The following is a 21302-nucleotide window of genomic DNA, read 5'->3' on the forward strand; positions in this document are numbered from 1 at the left end:
AAGAATATATTGAACTTATTCTTCATTCTGCCAATAAAAAGATCTCATTCATTGTCAACTACCTTGAGGATAACAAAATTGTGAAGAACTATAAGGACTGATGGCCAGATCTTTTTAAACGGAATTCCAGAGTTTAGAAACAATGGGAAAAGACAGTTCAATGAAAGTGAACTTCAGTGTTTCACAGTACAATATGTTTGAGTATGACAGCCACAACCCAGGGGTATTAGTAGCCTGATCATTCATTGATGGACTGACTTAAAACATTCTTAGACTTTTAAAACCCCTAGCAAATATCAGACTCTCAACAACCTTAGCACGTGGAGAGAAATGTCCCACAAACAAAGTTAAGATAAACGACATAAAAAACTGGAACAGTACATTCCAGAGGAATGAATTATTGGACGTATCTCTTTCCTCCAACCTAAAATCTCAGGTAGGTATGTCAACAACATACAGTGAGGTGCCAAAGCCATTTGATAGCGTTCTGCTTCAATACAGATGCCCAAAGCATCACGTACAGAAGGTCTAAATAGGCATTGTAGTAGTGGAGCTGCCATTTTGTACTTAGCTAATGCATGTGAAAAGGTTTACGACGTGATTATAACGGTAGGATGAGAATTAACAGACCTCGAACGCAGAATGATAGTTGGAGCTAGACAAATGGAATATTCCGTTGTGGAAATCATTAGGAAATTCCATATCCCGAGATCCACAGTGTCAAGAGTGTGCCGAGTATGTCAAATTTCAGGCATTACCTATTACTATGGACAACACAATGGCCGACGGCCTTCACTTGATGAACGAGAACAGCGGTGCTTGCTTAGAGTTGTCAGTCCTAACAGACAAGCAACACTGCGTGAAATAACGGCAGAAAGCAAGTTCGCGAAAGGTATCCGTCAGGACAGTGTGACGAAATTTGGCTTTAATGGGCAATGGGAGCAGACGACTGATGCGAGTGCCTTTGCTAACAACACGACATCGTCTGCAGTGCCTCTGGTCTCGTTACCTTATCGGATGGACCCCAGACGACTGGAAAACCGCTATCTAGTCAGATGAGTCCCGATTTCACTTCGTGAGGGCTGTTGATAGAGCCTAATTGTGGCACAGACCACATGAAGCCACGGACTCAAGTTGCCAACAAGGTACTGTGCAAGTTGGTAGTAGCTCCATGATGGTGTGGGCTGTGTTTGCACGGAATGGAATGGATCTTCTGATCCAACTGAACAGATCATTGACTGGATGAAGCTACTGGATGAAGCTACTTGGGCACCATTTGCAGCCATTCATGGACTTAATGTTCCCAAACAAAGATACATCATGTCACTGGACCACAATTGTTAGCAATTGGTTTGAAGAGCATTCTGAACAATTCGAGCAAATGGTTTGGCCATCCACATCGCCCAACATAAATAGCATCGAACACTTATGGGTCATAATCGGGAGATCAATTCGTGCACAAAATCCTGCACGGGCAACACTTTCACAATTATGGACGGCTATAGAGACAACATGATTCAATAGGGAGGGGACTTCCAACGACTTGTTGAATCCATGCCACATTGAGTTACTGCACTATGCCGGGAAAAAGGAGGTCTGACAAGATATTAAAGGTATATCCTGAGTTTTTTCACCTCATTGCAAAAAATGGTTCAAATGGCTCTGAGCACTATGGGACTTAACTGCTGAGGTCATCAGTCCCCTAGAACTTAGAACTACCTAAACTTAACTAACCTGAGGACACCACACACATCCATGCTCGAGGCAGGATTCGAACCTCCGACCGTAGCGGTCGCGCGGTTCCAGACTGTACGCCTAGAAGCGCTCAGCCACGTCGTCCGGCCCACCTCATTGCACTCTGCCCTTTTGTTATAAAGCTAACTATTAACGAAGAAACTACAGTTATGTAATGACGGGCAAAAACTGGAACACACACCGACGATACGTGTCGCGGGGTTTGATTAAACGACTTTCTTAATGTTCCGTTAAAACAGACACGCCGCCTTCAACACCGTCCAAACAACGGGCTCGATTCTCATATGGTGATTGCAGACTGCTTAAGGGTTAGTGGTTGGCACGCGACGCTGGACATAGCGTCGTAAGCGAAACACTGTACTTGCAAGAGAACTGACAACTCCAATTTCGTAAATTAACATTAACGACCGAGAAGTCTGCTATATCCTCGCCATTGGATACCGTCCTTCAATTGCGCCTAAAAGCCGAGCGTAACGTAGCGAGAGATAGACAGAATCATGTTTAATAAAAATCACTAGCAATACTAATAATGCTGTAACTAACCTGGGTAGTGTAACATTCACCATCTGCTTTGCAATGTGTCTAACTCCGTAGAGATCGAAAATATTTTGTACACCGCACCCCAGGCAACACGCTACGGCCGCAGGTTCGAATCCTGCCTCGGGCATGGATGTGTGTGATGTCCTTAGGTTAGTTAGGTTTAATTAGTTCTAAGTTCTAGGCGACTGATGACCTCAGAAGTTAAGTCGCATAGTGCTCAGAGCCATTTGAACCATTTTTGAACAGACAGGAGCGCCTGCGATGGTATACTTAACGACGAACCTGAGTGCATGAATGGCAAAACGTCATTTTTTTCGGATGAATCCAGGTTCTGTTTACAGCATCATGATGTTGGCATCCATGTTTGGCGACCTCGAGGTGAACGCACATTGGAAGCGTTTATTCGTCATCGCCATATTGGCGTATCACCCGGCTTGATGGTATGGGGTGCCATTGGTTACACGTCTCGGTCACCTCGTGTTCGCATTGACGGCGCTTTGAACAGTGGACGTTACATTTCAGATGTGTTACGAAAAATGTTCAAATGTGTGTGAAATCTTATGGGACTTAACTGCTAAGGTCATCAGTCCAAGTTGCGCATCATGCAGCCTATTGTGCACGACGTCCTGTGGCTGCACGAAAAGCATTATTCAACATAATGGTGTTGCTGTCAGGGTTTCTCCGACTCATCATCCGTAGGTAGCCGTCGTGCGCAAATGTATAATGTCCCTATATTCACATAATGCATTTGACATAGATCTCCCTGGGACAGCACTCATTTGATAAGGGCCAAGTACCTTCGGCAGTACCGACTTCATTCTAATATTTATGACTCGGGTGAAGATTTTACAGTCGGAATTGAGTAGAGTTAGTGGTCGAAAATCCTTCAGCTTAGTGCTACGTGTTTTTTTTTTGGGGGGGGGGGGGGGGGGATCAGGACAATCAGTTATTCCGTAAACTGAGGTGGCATCTGCACGTCTCCCAATAATTCATTTCATATTTTGGGGAACTCTCGTCCTATGACGTTCTAGAAGTATGGGTAGGCCATCTAAACCATCCGATTTCTTTTTAGGTTGGTTGGTAGGTTTGTGGGATTGAAGGGACCAGACTACTAGAGCCGAGAAGAGCGGCGAAACTTCACAGTCAGTTACATTATCAATAAAGCCTTTCGTTACATATAGCATGTCCAGTCTACTTGCCGAATTACTGAATACGTACGTGTAACCTCGGGTTTGCGACAAGTATCTATCACGTATGGTCCATTAGTTAACAACAATAGCTCCTCGCAAAAGTTGAAGTTCGGGATTGATCTTCTGGACGCAATATGCAGTTAAAATCTCCACCCAAAATTGTGTGCAATCGAAAATGTGTTATTAATGCGACAATATCATCCCAGGACAGGTTACTCCTTCTCGTTTTCCGTTGATCCGGAGGGAGCATATACAAGGGTGAGTCAAATGAAAACCTAAAATACTTTTTTTAAATATTAGTTATTGTGCAGAAGTGGTACAAAGCTGTATCACTTTTCAACATAATCTCCTCCACGCTCAATGCGAGTCCTCCAGCTCTAGAAAAAAATTCTTATTGTAGTCATCGCAACAACTCATGCACCGCGTGGCGTGCCTCTTCATGAGAACGGAACTTCTTTCCTCCCACTGCGCCTTTGAGTGGTCCAAACATATGGAAATCATTTGGGGCAAGGTCTGATGAGTATTGTGGATGAGGAAGACACTCAAAATGCAGGTCTGTGATTGTCGCATCTGTTGTACGGTCAGTATGCGGCCTTGGATTGTCATGTTGCAAAAGGACACCTGCTGATAGCAATCCACGTCGCTTTGATTTGATTGCAGGCCGCAGATGATCTTTTAGGAGATCTGTGTATGATGCACTGGTGACAGCGGTCTCTCTAGGCATGTAGTGCTCCAAAATTATGCCTTTTTCGTCCCAAAAGAGAGTCAGCATAACCTTCCCTGCTGATGGTTCTGTTCGAAACTTCTTTGGTTTTGGTGATGAGGAATGGCGCCATTCCTTGCTCGCTCTCTCCGTTTCCGGTTGGTGGAAGTGAATCCAGGTTCGTCCCCAATAACGATTCTTGCAAGGAAGCCATCACCTTCTCGTTCAAAGCGTCGAAGAAGTTCTTCACAAGTATCAACACGTCGTTCTCTCATTTCAGGAGTCAGCTGCCGTGGCACCCATCTTGCAGGCACTTTGTGAAACTGGAGCACATCATGCACAATGTGGTTTGCTGACCCATGACTAATCTGTAAACATGTTGCAATGTCAATCCGTGTCACTCGGCGGTTTTCCTTCACTATGGCTTCAACTGCTGCGATGTTATGTGGGGGAGTCACAACTCGTTGTGCCTGAGCTGGACGAGGAGCATCTTCCACTGAAGTCACACCATTTGCGAACTTCTTACTCCATTCGTAGACTTGATGCTGTGACGAACATGCATCACCGTACTGAACCTTCACTCGTCGATGAATTTCGATAGTTTCACACCTTCACTACGCAACCAAATAACAGAACGCTGTTCTTCCCTGGTGCAAGTCGCAACTGGGGCAGCCATCTTTATACTCATACTGCGACGGTATGTGTGCATCTGCACTATGCTGTCACCTACAGGCCATTCTGCATGCTGTTTGTAGCACGCTTACCAACTTACAGGATAACGACGCGAAATTTCGATTTGTTATTACAAATTCAAGGTTTTCATTTGACTCACACTCGTACATTAACAAGAAGTACATCATATATTTTTGCAGTTTTTCCTCGTCCAGATTCAAGTATAGCTCGTGCTGTACAAGGTACGCCATGTTTGAACGATATTCCCGTTCCGTATTCATTGCATATTCACGATTGCCTCATATTCGTACACATCCGCTATTTTCGTCGTAACTACCTTTTGTATCAACGCTGTGTCAATGTCGGCAGCGTATAAGTAGCCCTTCAGAGATTGTAACTTCACGTCAGAAACTATTCTGTTTACATAGAGCGTGGCAATTTTATACGACTGTGTCATTCAGTAGTACTACCAATCACATTCAGTTTCATCAAACCACGCAGTTTCCTTATCAGGTCCACAGGGGTCAAACGTTTCCTCCGGTTTTTCAGTTAGAGGGGCCAGGTTCATACGTGCGCCCTCATTCGTGTTTCGGGTGTCTGTGTTTCCGACGCCTACCAGGTCATGCTTTCCGCCTCGATGTGTTTTGAGATTTTTTTGCTCCAGTTCTTCAATATCTTCAGGGCTCTATTAACGTGTTTGTGGTTTAGGTTTTGCCGGCTGCTGTCTGAGGTTTTCTTTCTCAGTATTCTTCAAATCTTCTAAGAGGGGGGTGTTTCGAGTCAAATTGTCGCTTTCAGTAGAGAAATCGGTTCACTATGAGATTAATCATTCACAATTGGTTCTTGCATAAGTCATTGTCAACAGCGGAGGAATCGGAGAATTTGCGGTGGTTCCCAATATCTTTCGGGGTCTACTGTGTTGAAACCGTTACAGCTGTCACGATTTTCTTAGATTCGGATGATCTCGATTCGGTTGTGTCAGCGATGGTACTCTGGGCTTCTGCTTGGGTTACATAGTTGTCCGTGTAGGTAACTGCCTACTGTGTGAATGATGGATGTATGGAAAGCAGATGTAAGTCTGAAGTCTGTAAATATTGGAAGTTTAATTTTAAATCTTGTACATAATCTGACTGTTCTTAACTGAGGATCATTGAAATGAGCCCGCCGAAGTGGCCGTGCGGTTAAAGGCGCTGCAGTCTGGAACCGCAAGACCGCTACGGTCGCAGGTTCGAATCCTGCCTCGGGCATGGATGTTTGTGATGTCCTTAGGTTAGTTAGGTTTAACTAGTTCTAAGTTCTAGGGGACTAATGACCTCAGCAGTTGAGTCCCATAGTGCTCAGAGCCATTTGAACCATTTTGAACCATTGAAATGAATAATTTACTTTAATTTTTGACAATACTTGGTTGTAATAGCCAAGAAACTAGCAAATGTCTGAATAATGGATTTAATGAAAGCAGATGTAAGTATTAAACCTGTAAATATTAGAAGTTTAAATTTAATTCATGTACATAACTTAACTGATTATTGACTCAGGATAATTAAAGTTAATGAAACTCAAGTTTTTCTAATTACACTTTTGTAATGGGTTTATCTGACATATTCCACACCCAGGAGGATTCCCTCTTTTATGGGTCAATGGAATGAATAATTAATCTAATCTAACCTTCACATTAGGGCTTTGGATCAGGACTCGGCCGCGGGCAGCCATAGCGTTATGTCGCTGGCAACGCAGTCTCGGCGCCTCGCCAGCCGGCAGCTGCGCCACTCGCCGCTGTAAACACTCAGCGCGGACGTGGCCGGCAGAGTTGCACGCCGCACACGTCCTCGGCTGGCCGTCGTATATAACGATGCCTCGGTAACCACAACCGCTGATTTACAATGGTACATGCCTGTGCAAGTCGACCTTTAATCGTCTCACTCCGTTGAGCACTTGGAATTTACGTGCATGGGACCACCGTTCGGCAACATTACTAAGAACTTTCCCGTACGGCGCTATCACTGCATTTATCGGTTCCGTTGGTACTTCGAATGGCAATTCAAATGTCCTGATCGTCCGTTTTCCAAATCCTGCATGTTTTATGATGACTTCGCCTACGTTTCCGCCACAAAACTTCATAATTCCTTCGCAAGACTCGACTACTTTGTCGCATAAGTTAGCATTCTTAAATTTGACAAAAAAACGCCGCTCATTATCGAAAGATGCATTCCAATGACACCCTCTGAATCAAGTTTCACTTCGTATTCTAACCAACATTCGATTTGATGTAGCTTGGGTCGGGCGTAATTACGGTCAAACGATGATTTCAAAGTATCTGTTCTGTTCAAGTGGCAATGATGGTATCAGATTCCAGATTTCAATAAGCGTAGAAATTTCTGCAACGCTGCAAGAAGCCCTGCGACTTATCACGCCGCTGCACACCAGGCAGCGGCGCACGAAACCCACCACATGCCCACACATTACGGCTGACGCGGCGAGACTGTTTTTCCATTTATTTAAGTTGCACACCAGGCTCGAACTCTTATGGAATCAGCGAAATGCCACGAGTAATGAGGATAATGGGCAAGGGGCTCTACATTAGTAGTGTGAGGATAAGTTGAAAATCTGAGTCTGACGGGCGGCGTCCTAGGACAGTCCGCGCCGTTGGTGACCCCTGTGTCTGGATGGCTCAGTGGTCAAATCATCTGCCTAGTAAACCCAATTAGTTTCGACTTCCAGTCGAGCACAAATTTTCATCTTTCCCCATTGATTTAAATTAACGCCCACGCGCAGCCAATATCTGTAATTCCTTTGTGTCTTAATTCGTAGTGGCTGCTGGATAAAAATTGTGTCTGTTCGTTCGCACCGGTCCGAAAGAACAGACACTGCATATACGTCCTTTAAATGATTCTACATGACGGTGAACCCCGACTGTGAGAAGTTGATCACCAAATATATTATTGTAACAGTTTCTATTGCAGACTGTATCAACAGAAAGAGATGTTGCCGTGCACATTGTCACCTCTGTTGGGTTCAAATGTCCAAAATTAGAGTGGCTAAGATTGTTGGTCAAATCTTTACGCGCAATTTAGAGGTTTTGACCCTTCATAATCTCAGTATTTTCATTATATAACCTAAACGCCGAGAGTATGCCTAACACTGATACACCTGTTACCCAGAAATGTTTGCGACTACGCGCAAGCACATCGCCACGAGAAGCAATAGGAACACTTCTGACGTCTAACACCAGCTTTCAGTCGGGTTTGTGCACGTAGTTTCCTTAAACGTCCATAGATGTCAGGAGGCAATGCACGAGCAGTCTCATTTTGCTAGTGAATGGGGTAAAGGCAATTTTCAGATGGTAACGACAGTCTACAGCCTCAAAACGATAATTTCATGCAGTTCGATTTTTATTTAGGTTTTACAGTAATAATATACAACTGAATACAACTGAAAAACTTATTGTCACCACTTATCGCACAACGCTCCTGTTTCCACATTATCTTGATGTAATGTGAGAATTTTCTGGACTCTTCACATCGATTGTTCTGCGAGTTCACATACCCCAAGACATGCAGACATGATTCAGTGGAAAAGAAAACAGCGTTCAGGTTCAGTCTCTACACCATGCACCGACTGTAGTAGCCAGTTGCTACACTAATGTTGGCAACAATATTTCAATTGGTCAGTTTGTGCATTATCTTTATTTTTTGGGCTTCTGTTTGAGTTCGTGCACAGTTCTGTGAACAGTTGATCGTAACCCACCAGTCAGAGGTACTAAATGGATCGATAATTTTCTCGACGAATTAACAGGCAAATTCAAATTTACAAGTCTCTCCTATCCATTTTGACAATGATCCTTTTATTGTGCACCTATACCAAAATTAATTTATTTTTATTTTTATTTTTATTTTTTTTAATTTTTTTTTCCCCCCGCAGTAAGAGAAAGAGTACCTTCTATATCCTGCAGTGCCTTGTCACCAGGAGTGCAGCACATGTGAACATTTTAACGTCATCAGACGTCGAATTAATGTGGACTGTTGTCTTCGACTGTCGCGCCCGAAGAACAAGTGTTTCTCATCCTCCGTCGTTTCACGTTCATGAACCGGTGACTCAACAGAATGAATGCTAAGTAGAGCTGCCTGAAACATGCATAATTGAAGTCGTGCTGTTGTGGTTCCAGGCTTTCTGCCACAACAGCTCTTCGTATACGAAGGTTTGCATGGTAATCTCTGATGTGTCTTTCGAAAGAAATGAGGGAAAACATCAGTAACAACGAGAATTTGAGTCATACCCGGAAAGCTTGTTCGATTGCCCGTGAAATGCAGGAAATATGGGTTCATTTATTAGCAAATATTCATCACATTCCAGATTCAGCATTTATGAACAGTTTTCACCGCTGTCATTCCTACTACTGCATCCCCACCGACTCCACTCATTGAAGTGAATCTAATTTAATATTCACTGTATCCAAACAGGTTCCAACCGAAAATTTATTTCCTTTTGGAACCAAGCAGAAGACAGTGCATATAAAGAGACTTACAATAATTGGTACTTGAAACCCCTCAGTGTTCCCATTTCCAAATCACTTCCATATGTTGAAGGCATAATTCTTGTACATATTCTCCGTTGAAATATAATAAATTTCTGTCACACGGAAAAGCTTTCTCGACAAATCAGCTCGGATTTAGAAAGCTTCACTCGTGCGAAACTCAGCTTGCCCTTATCTCACGTGATATCCTACGAACCACGCGTGAAAGACAACAGGAAATTTGGAAATTTGTGGTAAGGAATATGGGACCAAACTGCTGAGGTCATCGGTCCCGCCGGCCGAAGTGGCCGAGCGGTTCTAGGCGCTACAGTCTGGAAATGCGCGACCGCTAAGGTCGCAGGTTCGAATCCTGCCTTGGCCATGGATGTGTGTGATGTCCTTAGGTTAGTTAGGTTGAAGTAGTTCTAAGTTCTAGGGGACTGATGACCTGAGATGTTAAGTCCCATAGTGCTCAGAGCCATTTGAACCATAATCGGTCCCTAAAGACAACAGGTGAATTCTATATCCCAGATTTCCGAGAAGCTTTTGACACGGTGCCCCACTGCAAACTGCTAAGGAAGGTTCGAGTATTTGGATCACATTCCCAAATATGTAAGTGGTTCGAAGGCTCCTTAGGTAACAGAACGCAGTATGTTCTCTTCGACGAGGAGTGTTTACCAGAAGCAAGGGTATCGTCAGGAGTGCCCATGGGAAGTGTGATAGTACCGTTGGTGTTCTCTATATACATAAATGATCTGACGGACAGGGTCAGCAGCAATCTGCAGCTGTTTGCTGATGATGCCATGGCGTACGGAACAGAATTTCTAGCCGGTCTGATGAATGGTACGTAGCTCGACATGTAGAAAACTGTAAGTTAATGCCGATGAGAAGGAAAAACAATCCCGTAACGGTCGAATACAGCATTAATAAAGTGCTGCTGAAGACAGTCACGTCGACTAAATATCTAGGGGTAACGTTGTGAAGCGATATGAAATGGAATGAGTAAGTAAGATCTGTAAGAGGGGATTACAGAAGACGCTTGAAGTTGAACGTAGCAAGATTCCATTGCCGCCAACATGCATTTCGTATACGGAAGTACGTATACAGTCGTTTTTCCCTCGCTCTGTTTACGAATGGAACAGGAAAGGAAATGACTAGTAGTAGAAGATACCCTATGCCACGCACCATACGGTGACCTGCCGAGCATGTATGTAGATGTAGAATACAAACGACTGCGATTGGAGTAGTGCTGTGACCACGAAACATGTACCGGTGATGAATGACGTTGCATTGTATTCGTTGAGATCCAGACCTCCCTCGCTTGACAGCTATAGTAATGTTCTTAATTGTGTTGCTCTTAATACTCCCGAGAAGTCCTGCCTACTAAGAGGAATATGGACGTGTTTCATCAGATAGTTTCGTTCATCCTGAGCCTGGTCCTTGATTATGCGAGCGGATACCTTTCCTGGCATCATTTTACTCTATGCTAAAATAATCAATGTTGCTTGTGCCATCTGTCGGTGAATCGTGTAAACTTCCTCCTGTATATTTTGCTGCCTTGCCTGAGCGTGTAATGTGCTTTTCAGACGGCTGAGGATAATTAGTGCAGTATTAGTCTAAACGAGTGGAAGTAAATCGCTTGACATCATGTCCAGGTTGTCCGTGTTTCAAATCTTATTATTCTTTTTGTCTTTTTCCTCTCCATTGCTGTGGCCGTGCGGTTCTAGGCGCTTCAGTCTGGAACCGCGTGACCGCTACGGTCACAGGTTCGAATCCTGCCTGGGGCATGGATGTGTTTGATGTCCTTAGGTTAGTTAGGTTTAAGTAGTTCTAAGTTCTAGGGGACTGATGACCTCAGATGTTAAGTCCCATAGTGCTCAGAGCCAGCCTCTCCATTGCTTTCGTACGACTTAGTCTGCCGATATTCTGTGGCCAAATACCTTTCCTATTTGCCACAAATGTCAATTGCCCTAAGTAAGAAGTTTCTGTGCATGACCTGTCCGTGAATTGTGTGAACTCCGTTCTGCATGTATTCATAGTTTAACTGTTTATTTGCGGCGTGGTTTTGAGATGTAGATGGGTATCAGAGAGTCGTATGCCGGAAAAAGTGTAGATAACAGCCTAAAAACAACACGCAGGCTAACCACTGGACCATACACACAGGCAGTACAGGTCGACGAGTCGTTGCGCGTAGAGTAATTTTTATAGCCATCCAGATTAGTTAATGTGGTGTCACCGCCAGACACCACACTTGCTAGGTGGTAGTTTTAAATCGGCCGCGGTCCATTAGTACATGTCGGACCCGCGTGTCGCCACTGTTAGTGATCGCAGACCAAGCGCCACCACACGGCAGGTCTCGAGAGACGGACTAGCACTCGCCCCAGTTGTACGGACGACTTTGCTAGCGACTACACTGACGAAGCCTCGCTCCTTTGCCGAGCAGATAGTTAGAATAGCCTTCAGCTAAGTCCATGGCTACGACCTAGCAAGGCGCACTTAACCTTACATAGCAATTGATACTTACGAGGTGCGGCTAGAAAAAAACCGGACTGATGCTGGAAAAAACATTTATTTACAATTATTTACAATTTCATGTTATCTCCTTCAATGTACTCTCCTCCTCGGTCTCTACACCGCCCCATACGAATTTTCCACTGTTCATAGCAATGCTGCAGATCATTTTCGGTAAGTCCATACATTACTTCCGTCGTTTTTTCTTTCACTGCTTCAACAGTCTCAAATCTAGTTCTTTTCAAAGCTGACTTGACTTTAGGGAAAAGAAAAAAGTCACAGGGGGCCAAATCAGGTGAGTAGGGTGGATGATCTAAGATGGGAATGTTGTGTTTTGCCAAAAACGTCTTCACTGACAACGCACTGTGAGCTGGGGCATTGTCTTGGTGAAGGATCCATGACTTTTTTCTCCACAAATCGTTCCGTTTTCTCCGTACTCGCTCACGTAGGGTAGCCAGGACGCTAATGTAGTAATGCTCATTCACTGTTTGTCCCTCTGGTACCCAATCAATGTGCACAATCCCTTTGATGTCAAAAAAAAACAATCATCATTGCCTTGAATTTCGATTTTGACATTCGTGCTTTTTTTTGTCGTGGAGAACCAGGAGTTTTCCAATGCATCAATTGGCGTTTAGTTTCGGGATCGTAAGAAAAAAAACCACGATTCATCGCAAGTAATAACATTTTGTAAGAAGGTGGGATCACTTTCAATGTTTTCCAGGATGTCAGAACAAATCATTCTTCGGCGTTCCTTCTGTTCAATTGTGAGACACTTTGGAACCATTTTTGAACATGCTTTGTTCATGTTGAAACTTTCATGAAAAATCTGCCTAACACTTTCCTTGTCAACTCCTGTTAACTCAGACACTGCTCTAATTGTTAAACGGCGATCTAGTCGAACAAGTTTACCGATTTTTTCAATGTTTGCATCAGTTTTTGCTGACAATGGTCTGCCAGTGCGAGTGTCATCACTGGTGTCTTCGCGGCCATCTTTAAATCGTTTAAACCACTCAAACACTTGTGTTCGCGATAAACAATCATCGCCGTACACTTGTTGTAACATTACAAACGTCTCACTTGCAGATTTTCCTAGTTTGAAACAAAATTTGATGTTAACACGCTGTTCTTTCTGTACACTCAACATTTTCCGACGCACAGACAAAACGTCAACTACTTAAAACAGACGCCACGGGCAGACTGAGTGCAGGAGGCAGATGAAACTCGAGCAGTAGGCGGAGCGAGAGTCACGTGACAGGCCACGCGACTTTCAGCCTTATTGCATTCGTTTTATTGTTTCACCAGTACTAGTCCGGTTTTTTTCTAGCCACACTTCGTATCGTATAAAGCATGTCTCATCAAGAACGATGTATACAAAAAGGATGGATTAAAGTTAAGTATTCCAAAAGCTACGTACTTTTCTTTATAGCATTCATTACGTATCCTGTTTCAGACCTCACGCCATCCTTCGTGTGTTTATAGCGTGCATTGCGGTCCCCTCAGATCAAACGGTGTCGGCACTTCTGTATGCACATCAATTAACACGCTCCAGAGTGTTATCGAGACAACAGAGTATTAAGAAGCGCGCAATGTGTGTCGTATATTTCCCAGCGAGCAGTTGTAAACACCTGAGTTGAGCAGCTCATATTTCACTGGCGCCCAACCACACGGACAACCAAATTTCACTTTAATCTCCTCGATATGTCAATTTAGCAAGTTTCCCTCGCAAATCTCTCTTTCCATAAGCTATTTTTGGAAGCACTGGTGCGTAGTTATAACTTTCGGATCTTCATGGGTTGCCGAGTAATCGATACTGTTAACACAACCGTTTATAGGATGCTTCGCACAGACAGTATTGTGAATTTCGTGAGTAATCTCCGTACAGATGAAGCTAAAGACTTTAACATCTGCAAAAATAAAAGAAAGTTGAAGCGTACTTTCACAACTTTTTCTCTGTTCCAAATCAACATTGCGTACAACATCAAATACTTTCCGGAAAAACTAGATACATGTAACCTACCACGGCAGCTCCTCCCACAAGGGGGGAGTATTTGTTGCACAGGAGATCCAGAGAGGTTCGAGGTTTCAAGGGCGCGTCTTTTCTAATGTCCATTAAGAGCTTTGTGGCAAAGCATTTGGTTCACAAGGCGAGACAGTAATGGTCGAAGCCCCGGTGGCAGGTGAATGTGATATACGTATTTACTTTCTCTTCTCTGCTTCACAAGCGTCATTAGATACAAGGAGGCTTTTAGTTGTTTTTCAGCCTTTCGGGACTGCTCCCAGTGAAATCGCAGCTAAAATCCCTGTGCCATTATTTTAAATATGAACCCAATTCGAAATTCTTGTTCACTATTTGTTTTCTTTATTTCATAACACTGACTGTCTGTACAACTTACTTCACTGTCCGCCATATCTACGCACGGACAGAAATTAACGAGACTGGTGTAGTTCATTCCAAATTAATAAAGCTTCACCGCCTGTTACATCTCCTGACGCTTCAACGGGAATGGTAGATGAGGTCTGATAGACGGTTCGCAACGTTTTGCTGTGTTAATATTCATCGTTTCATGAAAGGAATCAAATTGCTGTTATGTTTCCCTTTGTTTGTGGATTTATCTTTTGTTTTCAAACAAAAATATTTCACCCAGTGTCAGTTGTTCAATATCTTTCAATACCCACCAAATCATTGCCAAGTGTGGCATGTAGCTGAAACCACACATCAGAATATTGAGAACAACGCTCAATAAAAACTTTTAATACTCCATAAAAATACCACGAACCAGTTGTTCTAAACGTCATGATGGTAACAACAAAGTGGAATACAAAGCAAATTAACGCTGTTTACATGAGACAAAGAGCCCTGACGACTGTACATATCGTTAGAACGTGTTCATTGCACGTACATTTCTCCTTACAGTCAGAACAGCAACAAAGAGCTGTACTAAATCTTGTGTAAGTGAGAAAATATACTGCGACAGCTCAATGACAGTGAACTCTGATAACAAATGAATTATAGATCTGTCCCATGAAGTCTTAGAAGTTAGTTCATTATTCGTTTTGATAACCAGCCAAGTGAACTGTCAAGATAACGAGCAAAATATACCCGTACTTCGTAAGTTAGGAATACTAGCTTTTAATGCTCTGTTTCCACCTAAATCTTAAGGAAAATCAAAATTATTCTCAAGTGAAACTAAACTGCAGGCGCATTTTATTGTGATAAGAATACCAGAGCAACACACGCATACGTTGTAGAAAAGAAGTTTAACATTCATAGTTCTAATCATGAATGAGCACTCACCATTTTCACATAACTTAGATGTATAAAGTTTCACGTTAGATTAGCAAGGCATTATTTGATCCATCTCAATTTCAGTCGTAGTGTAATCATAGTGACCATCTTTGACAAAACTGAACAACAAAGAACCACGTGGTCTCCGCCACGAGCTCATTTATATTTTTTTAAAAGATAAGAAAGGTCATTGCTTTCTGTAAGAAATTTTCAATTAATATTAATCTAAAAAAGCCGTTTCATAATTTATCCCACATTAAAAAAATTCAATGTGTTAGTTCGCTATCGACTATAAAGCGTGAAGAAAAATGTATGCCCAAACTTTCAAGAAACATTCCTCACATATAATGGAGGATAATTTTTTATATGCTCCTCCATCCGGAAACGTTTTCGTTTTGTGTTAGAGGTCGTTTTCTACTTCTCTTCACAATCATATTAATCACGGGAAACATAGAGAAACAAAATTTATCAGCTTTACATGAAATGTTTAAAATACCGTCTTAGGAGCATGTGACAGTGAAGCCAGCTGTTAGAGACTGGGGGGCCTCCTAGAAGGATGAGGACACCTAAACTGGAGGAAGAGGCCGGCCGAAATGGCCGTGCGGTTAAAGGCGCTGCAGTCTGGAACCGCAAGACCTCTACGGTCGCAGGTTCGAATCCTGCCTCGGGCATGGATGTTTGTGATGTCCTTAGGTTAGTTCGGTTTAACTAGTTCTAAGTTCTAGGGGACTAATGACCACAGCTGTTGAGTCCCATAGTGCTCAGAGCCATTTGAGCCAGCCAAACTGGAGGAAGAAGTTCTTCGACCAATTGATGACAACACTTGTGTCAACGTAAGACAGCTGCAACAAGTAGTGTTGAGCATACGACTGTTTGGAGAGTGCTACATGAGAATCTGCTGTCTCTGTACCATGTACGGCAGTGGTTCTCGGGCTAAGTGTAATTATCCACTGAGGAATAAAATGAAATTTTCCTAGCGATAAAAACAAAAGTGTTCGACTGCTTCGGTCACAAAACTAAATAATTTTTAAAGATCATTATTGTTATCACTATTTCGTGAGAATGTAATATCGATAATAAGTTATCAAGTATAACATTTTTATTTAATCCTAGCATTAAGGTGTGACACAGTGTGTTAGAGGTTACATAGTGTGAAACGAATATATGAACATCTTCTTCCTCATACAATCCACCCAGTGCACACGTATTTTTTACTCTATACCATGCAACCACAGCAGTAAAATTGATTGTATATTCTTAGGTACCTCATGGAAATGCCTTCTCTGAGCTGTAGTTGGTTCCAGCAATTAAACCGAAATTCGTTCATCATTCACTTTGCAACACATAAACAAATTAATTGACAACACAACAATAATTATATAATGGATAATTCATTACTATAGTGCTTACACATTGTTATACAATTATTATTATTATTATCATTATTAGCGGCAGTGGTGAGACATGAAGCATTCAAGCCTCCCATTTTGTGCCAGTTCAGAAGTAGGGCCACCAACAATCGACTGATTTACAAACTTGGCTGATTTTAAATGGGGATACAGGCTCTGTGTGCAGCAAGTGTCGCTAGGGAGAGCAGTGCTGCAGTGGAAACATGTCTTGCAGCAAGTATCTACCCTCAATATGGATAATTAGCTTTCTTTTCTGAGAAGCACTCGCGATATACTGATAATTGCTTGATCATTCTATACACAAAAGATTGTTAGAAATAAGCACTATTTATTCTTATTGTCTCAGTTCGTCATTTACAAAACACCTACAAAAGCTAAATATTATTTATATTTCTCCATTTTAAAAATAAAAGTGTTCAAAGAAAATACTTTTTCCTTATAAAGGTTGCTTGTGCATTAATGATGATGATGGTGTTTGGAAGAGTGGGGTATGGGTGGGTATTTGGTGATATCTGTTTGCAAACAGGGTATCAGAAGAGTTGGCAACCTGTGATGTGCAGGCACTCTCAGCAGTGATTTTCGTGCGAGGGTACACTTCCGTGAATGGTTTATTCAACAATGTTTCAACACTCACTTTAGTGAAATATGCTGTTCATGGAAGAGGCTTCGTTTCAACGTGAACAGATTTTAAATTTTCACAATTAGCACGTACGGGCTGTCGAGAATCCTCGCCCTGTTGTGCACTCACGTCATCAAGAAAGATTTCCTGGTAACTTTTTGGCCGGCATAGGTGGCGACTATTTGTTAGGACCTCATGTTCTTCCACCATGCTTCCTTAGATACCACACCTATTCTGCCAGAACATGTGCCTTTATGAGAGTGACAAAACTCCTACTCATTTCAGTGTTGAGGTTAATAGGCCTCTAAATAACAAATTCCATGGCTGATGGATATGTGGAGGTGGACCAGTTCCTCCACGCTCTCCGGACCTACACCCATTCAGTGCATCAGGAGTTCGATGTGACGGTGGGTTGATATGCGTATGTTTGCTAACGGAGGACATTTTGAATATTTCGTTTGGAAAAATGCTTCTTACGGTGCTGATACGATCATTTCGTGTGTGGTTTCGAGTGATTAATATTGTGAAGAGTTTTCGAAACTAAGCTCGAACATGGAAGCAAACCATTTCCAGACTAATGTTCACACAACATGTCTTCTTACTCTACTTGTGCAGAACGTTTCCTCAAATTTTGGCCATACCTATTGTTACACCCTGTATTGTGAACTTCTGTAAAAATTAGGTTTTTTTCAATTAACAAATTAATTTTACATTAGACTCGTATTATATTTGTTGAACAAAAATTCAGTACTTTTTATGGTTTTGACAATTTCCCATATGTATTCAGTAATCATTTATCATCAAGTTACGGTCTGCAAATAATTTTTTCCGAATAGTAATATTTTTGTTTAAGAATGTCTATTATTTTATTACGATTAACAGTGAAGCACGCAACCGCCCTCCGTCATTATCAATCACAAAATCATATAGCAGAATTTTAAAAATAATCTATCATTTACGTACTTACATGTTAACCATATACCAACCGACATACTGAAATAACATTCTCTCGGATAGCCAATATATTAGATGACGAGGGACATAGAGACACGATACCAAATTGCGGCATCAGATTACGTTATTCACCTCCTGAGTCATTTAAATTTCAAGCTAAAGCTTAACCCTGTGTGACACTTGTCCGCTTCAGTGAACAGCTGTTAATGATCGCCTCTTTGACGTTTACAATCAGTCCTTAAGCAGCAAATGCACGCAGAGTACAGCGCCAACAGCAAGCATCTCTTGCAGTGGACTGCGTGCTTTTGTAGCCTCAGAACTATCTGAAAACGCGAAAGAAGCGTCACTGACAGCTGCCCACTGCAGCGGACAAGTGTTGTGCAGCGTTAAATTGTGAAGCTTACTTGGGACTTCCGTTCGGTATGCCATTCAGAGGAACCGCTTGGGCTCCGATGTACTCTCTAAGATGGCTTGCCATGAAGGGCAACCATAGGGACGCAGAACATCGTCGACGTACCGCTATGGCGTAAAGGTGCGGCAGATGATAACCAAAGGGTCCTGCTATGAAAAGAAATGGCATCCCAAAACCATGGTTACTAGTTGTCTGGCGGTGTGGCAAGTGACAGGTTGGTATGATATTACTGTCTGGGGAGTCTCCAGATACGTCTTAGACCTGGAATCTCATTGACTGGAGCATAACTGTGTTCAGTGATGAGTTCGGCTTCGGACTGAGCCTCGATTACCAGTGAAGACGTATCTAGAGACGCCCCGGACAGCAGTGGGGTACCAGCCTTACTATCGCCCACCGTAAGGCTTGCCAACGAGGAATGGTGGTCTAGGGTGTTAGTTCTTTTCGTAGCACGACCCCTTTGGTCGTCATCCGCAGCGAAGATATTCCACGCCCCGTTTTGTTGCCCTTCACGGCAAGCCGTCCTGGCCTTATATTTCAGCAAGGTAATGCCCGCCCGCGCACGACGAGAGTTTCTAGTGATTGTCGTCGTCCTTGCCAAACCCTATATTGCTAGCACGGTCGCTGCACAGTTGAGAACATTTGTAGCATTATGGGCAGGGTTCTCCAGTCAGCTCCTGTATCTGACGCTACAAGAAAGGTGATAGGGAGGTTTACTCTCAAAATTCCAAGAACGTACATTCCTAGAAAAGTCAGGCAATATATTAGTCCATCCCGTATACATATGAAATGATCCCAACAGGAATATCAGAAAAATTTCAGCTTTGCAGAGGCATAGGAACAGGAAACACACGAGTGGCTGTAATGGTAGTGAAATATAATGGTTAAGTGATCGCTTGACCCCCTTTTTCTACAGCGCAATGGATCTTATGGAGGAACAGAGCGAGCTGGGTTTCACAAGATCTTTGCTTGGGTAACTGATGTTGAATTTTGTAGAGGAGATTTTCGTTCTCAATAAATGACGTAATTCTTAAACATAAAACATGTTCAATAGTTCTGCGACAGATTTTACAATCGTTGGTATGGTGGGCAGTAGTGTCAAGGGCTTGGTGGCGTTGGGCTTGGCTAAAGATACTGACAAGACCAAAACAGCAGACGCCATGATCCTGATTGTCTTGACGAGCTTTTCAGGCTGTTTTTGACCATCCTGTATAAGTAAACTGGCCAAGAACCAAATCGTAACATTGTCCCACTATAAAGCAGTCGTTCCTTTCACTCCATACTCCAGAAAAGAATTTTAATGATGGACAACAGATGTAGTTACGAGGTTTGTTGAAAGATTAAGTCATAATTGCACTCAACGTACAATTCGAACAGTGGATTTTTCGAAGCAAGGTGCAGGGAAACAGTAGCACAATTATAGACGATATTTATGTTCATTTTTTATTACTAGATGGGCATTCTGTTAGTAAAAGGGTGAATGGCCTCTCTGACCATAATGCACCGAATTTAATACTGAAGGGCTTATGTACTCAAACAAATGGTATATGTAATTACAAACTATGAAGAAAAATCCAATAGCAATAGAGAATTTTGTAAACCTTGTTAAGGAACAAGAGTGGCAGGATGTCTATAGTGCTGATAACATAGATGACAAATATAATGCTTTCCTTAACAAATTTCTCATGCTCAACTGTAATTTTTTCTTTAGGAATGTTCAGTTTCCTGAACGATTAAAGTACTCTGTAATAAAGCCGCTTTATAAAAAGGGAGAAAGGGATGATGCAGACAATTTTAGACCTGATTTTTATGCCAGCAGTGTTTGCTAAAGTTATTGAAAGGCTGTTATGTAAGGATAAGTGATCATTTCGTTTTATATAATTTGCTGTCAGATGTACAGTTTGCTTTTAGAAGTGGTTTAATAACTGAAAATGTTATATTCTCTTTTCAGTGTGAGGTATTGGATGGATTAAACAAAAGGTTTCGAACGCTAGCCATCTTTTTTTTATTTAACTAAGACGTTTGATTATGTTTATCACAAAATATTGCAGTTGGTCCACATCTTACTTTAAGGACAGAAAAGGTCGTTCTCGACAGTATTGCGAATGGCTACGACGTGAGATTCAAGTGCAGCACGGTTAAATGGAGGGAGGCCCAGGGATCAGTGATGCGGCCACTCCTGTTCCTTATTTATGTAAATGATATGCCATCTAGTATTACGGGTGAATATAAAATATTTCTGTTTGCTGACTACACTAGCTTGGTATAAAGGATGTTGTGTGCAACTTTGACACTGAATGAGATTTTCACTCTTCAGCAGAGTGTGCGCTGAGCTGAAACTTCCTGGCAGATTAAAACAGCAAGGTTCGCAGGAGAGCTTCTGTAAAGTTTGGAAGGTAGGAGACGAGGTACTGGTAGAAGTAAAGCTGCGAGGACGGGGCGTGAGCTGTGCTTGGGCAGCTCAGTTGGTAGAGCACTTGCCCGCGAAAGACAAAAGTCCCGAGTTCGAGTCTCGGTCCGGCACACAGTTTTAATCTGCCAGGAAGTTTCAACTTTGGCACTGTTTCAAATAGTACAGTTCAAGAGGTAAGCTCATGGATTGTAGAAAATAAACTAACTCTAGGTTATAGTAAGACTCAGTTTTTACAGTTTCTAACACACGATTCAACATAACCTGACTTTTAATTATGCAGAATCGGCATATGATTAGTGAGATTGAACAGTTCAAATTTCTATGTGTTCAG

The sequence above is a fragment of the Schistocerca serialis genome, chromosome 1 (genome assembly GCF_023864345.2).
Source record: "Schistocerca serialis cubense isolate TAMUIC-IGC-003099 chromosome 1, iqSchSeri2.2, whole genome shotgun sequence".
Lineage (NCBI taxonomy): Eukaryota > Metazoa > Arthropoda > Insecta > Orthoptera > Acrididae > Schistocerca > Schistocerca serialis.